Raw genomic sequence first — 12825 nt, 5'->3', positions numbered from 1 at the left:
CACCAGAACTCCATGGGGCCACTCATACATGCAGTATGTTTTATATTGACAGCTATGGTAAAGAAAGAATTTTAAAATCTTATAGTGAAAAGTTTCAAGGAAAACTAATTCAGATAGCATTTAAGCACTCTGATGAATTTGCTATTTCAGCTGGGCTTTACTTCTGGACATTCAAGTCCTTTGGATGCAAAAAAGCTCCGCATGCATATGTGTGTGTGGGCATGCGTGTTTGTACATACAGGCAGAACTCTGTGCACCTTGGCAGCAATGCAGAGCTCAGCATCTATCCCATGTACAAACCTGGTCAGTTTGAAGACAGTGTTCCCCTGCTTTTGCAAAGGTTCTCTCAGAACACACCTCTCACGATGATCTTGAAGGTCTCTTCCAACCTGGTTTATTCTATTCACATTGTCGAAATGCTGGGCCTGACACAAGGAGCAAAATACAGCCACACCCACGAGAACATATTTTTCCTTGTAGACAACTTGGGTTTCACTACATGAAAAAAAAAAAAAAAATCTTTTGTAGTTTTTGTTGTTGTTTTAAAATATCAGAATGAAGGGCTGCTCCTCTTTTCTCATCTCAGGTGAGGGTACAGCACCATATTCAGGCTGGCTTTCCATCTCTTGTTGAATGGACAGGCTGATGGCAGCCTTTAAACCCAGAGTACTGCAGTGATGAGCAGGAATATTCATATAATGGCTGCACCCACTCTATAAACCAGGCAGACAAAAGTCACAGAATCACCAAGGTTGGAAGAGACCTCAAAGGTCATCAAGTCAGTGCCTTTCCAAGATTTGTAAAGCTGAATTAGCCCATTGCTATGCCCACACTTAGTGCTGAGATTCCCAACATTATCCTGGACACTCAATGAACTGTAATCAACTCTGCTGTAATTCTACCCTACAGGTGAACACAACTGATTGCACCTGTCCATGGAGATTATTCCTAACCCCATGCATGTCTGAGCTGGGGGAGTGTGGACAGGAGATGGTGGCTTCACACCAAGAGACTCTTTATGCACTAGGCTTTGCAGTGGTCAGCATTACAGCACCTACAGCTCCTAGCTGGAACAGAACTCATTCTTTATATAAACAATTATCTTCCCAACTAACTCCAGCTACTCAGTCCTTAAATGGAACTGGATGATTCTGAACAAGAAAGAAAATCTTAAATCAGTCATCACATTCTTCAGACTAAAAGTGTTGATGGTCTTAGGCAAACTTATTTTCCAGGACTACATCACTGCAGGGATGGGAAAGACACACCAGGGGCCAGGAAAGATGAGAGGAGATTTTTTTTTTTCTTTAAGGAAGAATTAAAAAAATATGGTAGTTCATGAAATCTCAGACCAGCTGCTTCAGAACTGCCTGTCAGCCTGTTCTCCTAACACACATTTGGATGAGAAACAGGATGTTTTAAAACAAGCAGAAAAGGCTTCTTCATCTGGATAGTCAGACTGACTTCGGATATGCAAAGAGGTAAGGTTTGGTAGAAGCTCAGCTTCCTAGCCCCACCAAAGTTTCTTACAGGGCAGGAATCAAATCATGCCTCCTACAGCTGCACCTCAGCCAGAAACTGAGCTTCCTGTGGCCCTTCACCATCATATCTGCACTAGCTCATCTGTCTTTCTGTAGAACTGGAAAGACAGAGATCAGTCCATTTAAGGTTCCCTTAGCCTGTCTCCAATAGGGGCAGGAATTAATACACATAGCTCCCCACAAGTCATCTCTTAGCTGCATGGCACCACGAGTTTGCCCCGGCCCTGTTGTGGACAAGCAGAAAAGCCTATTACCAAGCCCACATTGAAGATTCCTGCACAGCTTTACCTCCCTCAGATCTGCTCTTAACATCATCATCTGCCTAGCTATGAGTTGGTCAGTTTATTTGAAACAGCAAGTTTTGGAATTAATTAGAACTCTGAAGCACTGTATCTGTATCAGAATTGGATCGGTAGGCAGAAAGCTGATCACAGTGAAGCACAAACTCTGATTTATTCTGTAGTGCCAGAGTTACTCTGTGGCTGTCACATGTCATTGTGTGAGGTGACATGTCACATCATTGTCATGGTGACATGTCACCACATAACTGTGCAGCTATCATGGACATACAGTTAAAAGCCCTCACTACAACTGTTTCCACTTAGGTATTTAGTTTCTTAAGGATTACTGACTGTGATGTAGAAATTCCTATCAATCATAATGTCAGCTCTACAGAAATTAAGCTACTTTCAAATGAGGATTTTGAAACAAATGTAATAACAGAGTATAGTGCCTATTTCTCAAAAAGTGGGTTACATCCATCAGGGTAATGACACAAATGACTAGGTGGAGACAAGGGAGGGTTCCTTCTATTGTTTGCAGAGATCTCACAAGGAAAAAAAAAAAGACAAATATAGCAAAACAATATTTAAAACATAAAATTAGTACTGCAGTTGTGGAAAAGGCTGTCTGAGTTTGTAGAGAGCCTCAAAAAGAAGCTCTTGAACTATTCATCTATACCATTGTGCGTGGACCAAGATATCAAAACCTTTTATGGCTAAAACACTGTAAGCACACAACATGGCTAATCCACAACCTCCAGTAGTTACTACAAGCTAGCTGGTAAGCTCAAAGCCCTCAGCTGTTACAGGCATGCCATCTGTCTGGCCAAGCACTTCATGGAAAACATGCCTGAGATTTGTCTCCACAAAGATTTAAAGCCAGATAGCTTTGTATGTGTGTAATATCTTTGTATTATCTTCCATTAAAATACCTACCTTTATTTTTTTTCCAAGTGAAAACAAAGCAAAGGAAGAGGACAGTTTTCTTAATAGAGATAGTGTGAAGACCCACCTGCAAGGAAACTGAAGCAAGGTAGAGGAACATGTGTCTGTATATCCAAGTATAATTGTCTGTGTGCATGCACTTGCCCATATATGCATGCAAATAATTCCTTATTTGACAACATAAAGAACTATAATTATCTATTAGTTTTCCTGCTTCCGAATGGGGTCTTGGCTAAGGAAGTACAGCCAGAGCAGGAGGCAAAGAGGAGGTATCTTGTTCTCCTGGAACTGAGAACACTCCTGTGGAATTCTCTGTCTCAGAGGAAGAGAAAGAATTTCTATTGAAAAATAAATCAATTTGCTAATCAAAGTGGGATTCTGCTTCTGTGACTTGGGAAATAAAATGAAAAAAAAAAAATATTGAGAGCTGTCATTTTAATGAACAGCCTTTGGTGGGATTGCACAAGCATAAAATTTAGCCCAGCTATTTAGTTGGAATAAGAAAATTTGTCTTAATGTCATGTTTTTCACATTTCCATTCTAAAATCTCAGAATCATTTATATTGAAGGGTTATATGAAAGTTTACAGTTCTTTAATAGAGTTGTAAGCAACCTGAAAAAGCTACATTCACCTTAGGATCTCCAATGCTAGTCTCAAAATTGTGCTCATCCTTGTAAATTGTGCTTGTCAAAGACTCTATAGGTCTCTGCACAACACTGCAGTGCTTTTCCTCCAGACACAAATGAAGTCTGAAATTTCTTGTACACAAAAATGAGCATTTTGGCATAAACAATGATCAAGACAGCTTCCGTCCTCATCATTGAATCTTGATGGTTCTCTTGAACTTAGATATAACAGTTCCCCACACACAGGATATTGTGTGTGATAAAAGCAGTTTCAACTTGAAAGCTCACTCCCACCAAATGTCTGCCTTTTTGTGTGTGTGTGTTAGCCAAGAAAGACCTAAACTCAACTATAACATATTTCCAAGAAAAAGTCTTTGCTGTTATTCTCTCAGGCACAATTTGTTTCCTAACCAGTGATGCTATTTAATCAAAACTCACACTAGTCTTCCTAAAAGCATTTAAAAAAGAAAGAAGCATTTCTGTTGCATAGCTTAGTTCTTAATCATCTAATCAAGCTTGATAAATTTTCCTCTCTCTCTCTCCTAAAATGAATTCTTGGCAGCCTTCAGTGAAATAATAATAATAATAAAAAAGTTCATGTAGAAGTTCAAAGCAGCAATTTATGTTTCTGATAATTTTAAATTAATTTCTAATCTATGAAGTATAAAGAAACCATGCTTGAGATGCAGCCCACATCCAACCATATGGCTTAAGGAGACAGTCTCTGTGATGTGTGGCTGCAGATCTTTCTGTCCCTGGCATACACACCTGAAGTTCATGCCCCCTAATGTAATTGGACAGTTTTGTTTGTGAAAATGGCCTGTTCTGCCAAATGCTGAAGTCCTTGCTTTGACAGATATATCACTTTTCCAATGTGAGTGTATTTTGAAGAGAGCTGACACATGATCAAGTTCTCTTTAATATCCTTCAACAAACCTGACAGTTGTCCAGCAGGGTCTTGTGCCGCATCCAACTGTCAGCTTCTGCAGAGGCATTATGGGAAAACTGACTGAGGAAAACAGCAGTAAGGAAGAAAAAAGGCATTTATGCTTCTCTGTGTACTCAGCTTAGTATCAAAAACAAGTACTTCAGCTTATATGTATTTTAGCAGGCCTACATGGCCAAAGTCTCCCTAGGTTCTGAGAGAACAGAACAATCTATTTATGTTTAATTTTTTTATTTTAGGGATTTATTGCATGTCTTATTATAAAGCACCCCAAATTGCACATGCACTGCTATGAGTATTTATTTGAAAACAAAATGTTAAGAGCAATGAAGACTAAATGTTCTCATTAAAATCCTTTCCAAATCTGAGCTGCCTTATAAATACCAATAACTGCGTGGGTTTTTAACTCTTTGAGGTGCCTCAGTTTCACACAGTTTTCGCAAGGGTCTTTCACTTGCAAGAGTTCTGATGAACACCACCACTATTTTGATGTTCTGATGAACACCATCCAGTATTTTGATGCTTACCTATGCCACCCGTGAGTAAGTCTTTGTTTCAGTGGAGATCTGACAAGGTAAGCTTAGGATATCTTCTTCAAATTGCTATTTAGAACAGACACTGTTTCGTCCCCTTAAAATTTTGTTTTCATGCAGTAAGGTAGAGCCTGATTGCATTTGCTTTGTGTTAATTAATGAAATGCAGCTTGCAACAAAAAGAATTTAACTGGACCAAGACAATGGCAGAAACCTCATCACCTCCACCACTGTTCTCTTCCTCTGAAAACTCACTCAACCCATTTCCTGTTTTGCATTTCTGAAAAACAGAAACATTTCTAAACGCTTCATTCTCTGCATTGAATCTTTTTTTGGTCTGCAACCTTGTTACAAAAATGCTCCTCCATAGAACAATCCATGAGCCTATGTACACACCTTGGGTTTTGGTACATGAGCTTGCAGCCAGCACTGTGCTTTGCACGGTCAAGCCCCTCGTGGCGTATCCAGAACAGGCAACCACGGCCTGAAGGGACTTGAAACTGGAATGAGCAGCTCTGCTCTAAATCAAGCTCACCTTAATGCTTGTCCTTCCATTGATGAAAATCATGCATGCAAGCAGTGCTGAAAATGTGCAGGTCCTGAGGTTCTAGATAAAAATGACAGAAAGGTCCTATCAGACAGGAAGACAAGTGTTATTGAAACAGTCGGGGAAGAGTTGGTCTGAATTGGTGCATTGGAGAATGACCGTGTTAGCTCTGTTATTCCAGCGCCCCATTAAATATAGTGCTGAGGTGACTGCCTACTTAGCCTACGGTGAAGGCCACACTTGTCGGTGGTGAAGTCCCATAATCTTAGTTTATTGCATCGCATGTATTGTATTTGCTCAAGCTGTTGCCTGAGGGGGTGCTTGTGGGAAATGTATAGCTTTCTTCTCCCCCCCCTTCTCTCACAGACTATTTAGGCTGACATTTATCAATAAATTGCACATATTGTTATACATTTTTCTGTCGGAGCAGCACTATGAGATTATGTGATGAGCGCATTTTATCAAGCTAGCAACTTCCCCCCCGCCCCCGTACAAAGATTTTTGCTGCAGAAGTGACTGGAATGTCACAGCTCCAGCACAACCTGATTGCTAAGTCAAACCAAAGACCCAGGCAGTTTTCACTGCAGTCCTTGTTTCAGGAAACATTTCAGGATAGGCTGTATCTGGCTGCTCTCCCTCCCTCAGGTCTGTGGACAGCGGGACTGTGGCAGAAATGCAACACGGCCCCCTGTTCCCCTTAAAGTCCATAAATCTCACACAATCAGGAGATTCCTACATTCTGCAGTTCTGCATGTTTCATTTTTCCCCCCGCTGGGCTATGCCACTAAAAGTCAGTGCCCTGACCTCCTGTTAACTTTTTTTTGTTTGCTTTATTTTTCCAAGGTAGCAGCATAATGACTCTACAATCAAGATCATGTCAGTTAATCGTCTTTTTCAGATCAGCACAACTCTGCCTCATGCATTACATTTAAATTTTCTTTTAAAAATGCCTCCGCTTGAAAGACAAACTATTTGTCTCCAAATTTCATCTGTCAAAACCTAGACAGGTTATTTCCATAGTGTATTTTAATCTTGCTCTGAAGTTTACTTCTGTTTTACTCTCCTCATTAGCTGCACCCACATCTCCGAATTATTTCAAAATGCCACTATTTCAGACAACATGAAGGAACCCAATAATCATTTCAGGAGAAGAGTTGGAGTTTAAAATGTTTAAAATAACAGGAGCAGGAATTTATCCTCACACCTACTACAAAAATATGTGGAGCAGCACATAACCTGTGCATAGCCATCCTTATTTCAGGTCTCTTGATTAGAACAAAGATGAGAACATTTGGGGAATACTTTTTGTGACCTTTTAGTATGTTTGAAATAGAAGCTGGGAAGGCTACTGAACACCACTGATTCTAGCACTTGTGCATGCACAGTTTGCTACAAGACTTGTTTAATCATAGGATGCAGCTGGCATCACAAGCAAGTCCCACTCGTTTTGGAAAAGGATAGAATGGGTTTAGAAGAAGCCAGATGCCCAAACAGTGCAGAACAGCAATATAAAAATAACTGAATTTACCCGTCCAAAGGGAGGTGACAGCTGAAGGTCTACCCATTCACCACAACTGCCTTATTTAAGCCTTCATAGGAGGTCATGCTCACTTGGCCCAACACAGTGGTCTTAGCCCCTCCAAATGAGCTCTGACAGATCCTTCACATGGACTGAGGTGTAAAGTGATTCAGACAAGTCCCAGCACAGTGGGCAGCCTGTCCTCCACACAGCCCCAGAGATGACCATCAGTAGATGCACCCTCACCAGCACTGCAGAAGTTCACAATACCTGGCAGCCTGCTCCTAGCTCAGTCTGGCAAACAGTAGGACAAGCAGAAGTGACATTCATGTCCCATTCTCTGCAGTTAAACCTTAATCCTCTGAAATAGATATAACTTGTCTTTAGGTTGGTCCTTGGTTTACTGCCCTGGTGAACAAATGCATCCTGGTGGACACAGTAAGAATTACCTTAGAGGTCCTCACAGAGACATTTGGCAGTAAGTTCTCACTGTTCAAGGTAAGAAAAATGAAGGGTCAGATGACATTTGTGGGTGGTGGGATGATGATTATTGAGCAGACAGCCTGGCTTTTACTTCTCTAAAGCTCATGCAAAATTTTTGCTGGAACAGTGTAATTACTGCAGTGCAGATGCCCCTATCTTAAGCCTAGAACTACAAGGTTACTGCAATCATGAAGAATTACCCAATAAACTGTTTTAACTTTAAGCCTTAATGAAGGAATCCAGCAGTTTCAACTAAACTATTTTCTTTGGTCTACACTGACTAGCAAACACTACTTTGAAATAAAGAAAAGAAGAAGACTGTAACAACAAGAAACAATGAAAGAATTCATTGGTTATGTAAATTTCCTGCTGTAATTGTTTCATTATTTAAAATGTTTTGGTAAGAGCATTCTGCTGAATCAAGATTGATTGCAACAAAAAATAAATCCAAGGCATAATCTAAGAAGACATCAAATACTTTTACAAAAGAATTAAAATAAATAAGGAGAGTATTTTACAAAACATGCTGGCTCTTTGTTCATCTTTTGACGGTTAGACACACACATCAATGAAAGATTTAGCAGAAGCAACCATATCAGTTTCTAGTCTTCAGTGAGTTATGCGCTAACTGAAGTCTCTGCCTTTGTGAAGTGTTTATGATCACTTCAGAATTAACAGCTTCCCATGAATGTCAGATTTATGGACAATCTGTTAAATATTTGAATCAGATCTGCCTACCTGAACTAATCCATTAAAAAAAAACAAAAAACAACAAAAAAAAAAACCCACACCAAAAAAAAAAACCACCACCACATGTTCTCAAACACCAATTGTTATGTCACATCATTTTGCCAGTGCAAAAGAAAACATGTTGTTATCAAAGAGAAAATTGCTAACAGTTTGTAGGATGTGTAATATACAAAAGTATTTGGATTATTGACCCTCCACTGTAGCTTGTTTTTCACATTCTTGATTATTGGCTATTATATCCTCATGGTGCATGGAACAATAAAATGAACTCAAAGCTACAGTTCAAATAGCAAAATTTCCCAGATATCCAGGAGACTGAAAAAGTAAAATATATACACAATACATTGAGTGAAATTTGCTCTGGCCCACAGTCGAAAGCTGTGGCATGTATTTAGTAGACTTACTCTGTCCATCTACTGCGGTATTTCAGAAGTGTTTCACTGCAGGCAGCAAGGAATTGAGTCCTACAGTGAGGAACTAAATGGAATAGGACAGAAAGAGGAAAAATTTGGGAAGGAGGAAAAGATACAAAAATTATAAAGGGATACAGCAGAGAAGAATGTTGACTGGATAAAATCTGACAAAGAGAAAGCCACATGTGAAAGAATTGAAGCATGTTGCAAGTAACATCTCTGAAACAGGTATGTGTATTTGAAAGTCTTTAGACTGAGTCTTTGTCAAGGCTTACTTTTTCAGCCTAGCTCTTCTTGGTACCTCTCGGCTATTTCCATAATGTTTCTTTCTGCCAAAATCTCTCTTTGCTCTCCAACTCCTTCCAAAATTCAGTGCTGCTGCCTCTACTTCCTTGATTCTTACACTTTCCCCCCCCCCAGCAACAGTTCATGGCATACATGACATACACTCCCTAGCATTTCACCACATCTACTTGAAAATCCTTAGCCATGCAGACTGCTCCACAAAGCAGCAGGGTGCTACTGTTGTACAGTTATATTTAATTTGTGATCTGATCTAATCATCTGAGACTCTATCATTCCAGAAATAGTGACAGCTTCCTCTCATCATCCTTTTCCAATCCTCTTGGAAACAACAGTTCAAGTTGTTACAATTATACACTATTCCACTAATTCAAAGTACCCATATAAATATTTCTTGCCAAATGTACCTGTACTTAGACTTTATATCCAGGTATCAGTATATAACATATTCACTTAATCAATGTACAATCTATATATTTTATTAGCACATCTCCCAGGGAACTGGTTTAGCTAATGATAATGAATGGCCATGACTATCACATAACTGGGATGGCATTTGCAGGGGGAAAGAAAGAAGGAAAACTCCTGCTTCCACATGACTAGTGTCAAAAGGTTAAATAGTACTAGAGTTCTACTCTTTTGCTTTTTAATGTGTAAATGGCTAAATAAAACATTTTTAAAAGAGGAAATATGCATGAAAGATAATGAATGGCCATTTTATTAACTTTGTCGTTCATGTTTCATCTCAGTAGGATAATAAAAGGCACATAGATCAGTAAAGCTCTGATGTGATGACCACACTTGGAACTTTCACATCCCCCAGACTGAAACAATGATAGCCTTCTCCTTTGCTTGGCTCAACTCATGGAGGCTTAGCAGTTCTGAAATTCATTGTGGACCACAGAAAAGTCAGGAACCCAGAACAAAACTGTTAATAATTCAGGACTAAATTTTCAGGACATATCCAAAGCAAGTAATTAGCTTCCTAAAAAACTAGAGTGGCCATAGATGGAAAATAGCACTTGTGCAGATCTCTTAAAATTTCCATTGCTAGAGGAAGTAACACCATTTGTTAATTTTAAAGCTAACACAGTTTTCTGGAACATGTTTTACCCACATGAATTTTGTCTTTAACACTATAATATATACATATCAGCAGTTCCTGCCTAGCTTGCATGTACTTCTCAAGAGTAGAGAAGGGAAAACTCATCACTACTAGAATCTATCTAATTTCACCAGAAAACTTTCCAAGCAAACCTCTTTTCAAAGACTTTTAGCTCAAATGAAAAATTCAAGGTTTTAATAATTTTAATAAGCTTCTGATAGGCATTCAAATTTGAGGTGTTTATCCAAATACCCTCAAGCTTCAGAGAATCCCTTATCACTGCTTCAATTCCTAATAGCTGTCATTCCAATAAATATCAGAGCAATTAAAATCTCTATCAATCAAAAATATTGCTTTCTTACAGGCCTGTCATTTTTTAAAAAGCAAATCATGATCTACCTTTTCTAACAGCTCTCACATTTTATAGCAACATATAATAACCATCTGACTGCCTTTATTTCCATTTAACTCTTATCTTTAATATCTCTACTGTTTCAACCACAATATTTATAGCATTTTTTTTCCTTTGTACACTTTATATATTATTGTCTCTGAGGGAAGGCAAAGCCAGTGAAACCAGTTCTGGGAGAGAAAGAGTTTAGGTTAAGCGTTGTAGTTCCTGGAAGCTCAAACCAGCACAGAATGCCAAATTTTTCATTAGTATTCATAAATCTTATCAAAAAACCAAAGACATCTTCCCACCAACAAGATGCAAAAAAAAAAAGTTTCCATGGACAATGCTATTTCATCTGGTCAAGTAGAATCATAGAATCAATAAGGTTGGAAAAGACCTCAAAGATCATCAAGTCCAACCTGTCACCCAAGAGCTCATGACTACTAAACCATGGCACCAACTGCCATGTCCAATCCCCTCTTGAACACCTCCAGGGATGGTAACTCAACCACCTTCCTGGGCAGCACATTCCAATGCCTAACAACTCTCTCTGTGAAGAACTTTCTCTTCACCTTGAGCCTAAACTTCCTCTGGTGCAGCTTGAGACTGTGTCCTCTTGTTCTGGTGCTGGTTGCCTGGGAGAAGAGAACAACCCCCTCCTGGCTACAACTTCCCTTCAGGTAGTTGTAGAGAGCAATAAGGTCCCTTAAGAGCAACCCCTCCTTTCTCAACAGTGCCATTTTACAGACTAAAATTGCCACATTTTCTGACATGACATCTTGAAATCCCTGTTTAGACCTTGCCTTTGATGTCATTTCATTTCTTGGAGGGTGAAGGGGGTTAAACAGACTACATCATAGTTTGCAGCACTTGTGACATGAAATTGTGATGGCCTAGCAAAGAAATTTAATTATAAAAACTAGGAAGAAAATCTTGAACTTAAGAGGTAAAAACAATAAGCATCAGAAATTAGGATCTGGCCTGTAAGAGGAGTTGTAATAAGAACCAGGAAAAAAGAATTTAAAAGCATCCTCTTACTAAAATGAGAAACAAAAATTAGAACTCTGCTCCTCTAATGCTACATTCAATCAGAAAGGTGGATTTCCACAAGGAATTATCACACACCTGGCTGTTTTTCTAGAAGAGGAGGCAGATCAGGACAAGACAGGGAGATATGCAAGTTCCCACATTTTCTACAGGGGATCTCACCACTGAGCTACACAGAGCTAAGATGAATATGAATAGAGTTTGGAAGAACATTCTCCAATTTTACATTTTCTTTACTGCCACTAGGGTATGACCAAGGGAAGATTTCCACAGTATGCTAGAGGGAAGTGCCTATATTTATAAGCCTTCCATTCCCTCCCTCCAATTTATAGTCTTTTTTCTTTCCCTTACTCTGTCCTGCAAGTTTCAATGCAGTCAAATAAATCCATTTATAAACTTGATGTCTTATTTTTATTTGAAGTTTCTTATCTATTACTTGAAGGACCCACCCATCAGAGGGCTACTGTTACACAGGCAAATGTCTATTTTCCTCTAACAATACTTTGGATTCAGCATAGAACATTATGTTTTAGCATCTCTTGACAAAATATTTACTCTTCCTTGGTCAAAGCAATCTTAATTATTTCCCAGACTATTTCTCTTGAACAAGTTTTTCATTGAACCAGACTCACCTCTTGCTGACTTATTTATTCTCTGTCAAAAATAAAAGTTTGAATCCCTTAATTTAATTAGAATATTCTTAACTGAGATCATGAAATCTTGGAGAAATGTTTAATTCACAATTTGCTGTATCCACAATGGTAGTGATTGAGCAACAGGAAATCGACTTATGTCGTAGTAGTTTGTTAGAATATTTGTTTACTCTTCAAGTGAAGCATGCTAATTACAATAAGAGGTCTTCACAAGCAATCCACTTAGCAAATATGATTGGTTAAGAGACACAGAATGATTTGTGATTAAAAACATACAAAACCAGTATCTGCAGAAGGAGGTTAACAGACCTGGTGCAAATGGTCAAAAACTGGATTGTCATGAATACTTGGACTGCCATGTGGGTGTGGAATCAGACATATTTTTATTGTATATGCAAAGAGAAACTCTCACAAATATTTGTCTCATTGGAATTGTAGCGGCAGTAGTGTTTGTTGCTGCAAACACTGGTCACCTCTGATCCATGTGAACACAGCATTTTGTCTTCTCAAAAGAGCATCCCTCACAAAACCAGAAAATGTAGGAAGGGATGATGAAAATAATTGACCAAGAAACAATTTGAGGTCTTTAGAGTTTTTGTTTGGTTGATTTGGGGGCCTTTTTTTGGGTTTTGGTTTGTTGTTTGTTTGTTTTTGTTTTTTTACTATGCAAGGAGGACTACAAGGTCAAAAAATACTTCTCTTTGTTCCATTTGGGTATAACTGAAAATCAGGAGTGAC

This window comes from Dryobates pubescens, chromosome 19, assembly GCF_014839835.1.
Source record: "Dryobates pubescens isolate bDryPub1 chromosome 19, bDryPub1.pri, whole genome shotgun sequence".
NCBI lineage: Eukaryota > Metazoa > Chordata > Aves > Piciformes > Picidae > Dryobates > Dryobates pubescens.
This window is presented reverse-complemented; position numbering follows the sequence as displayed.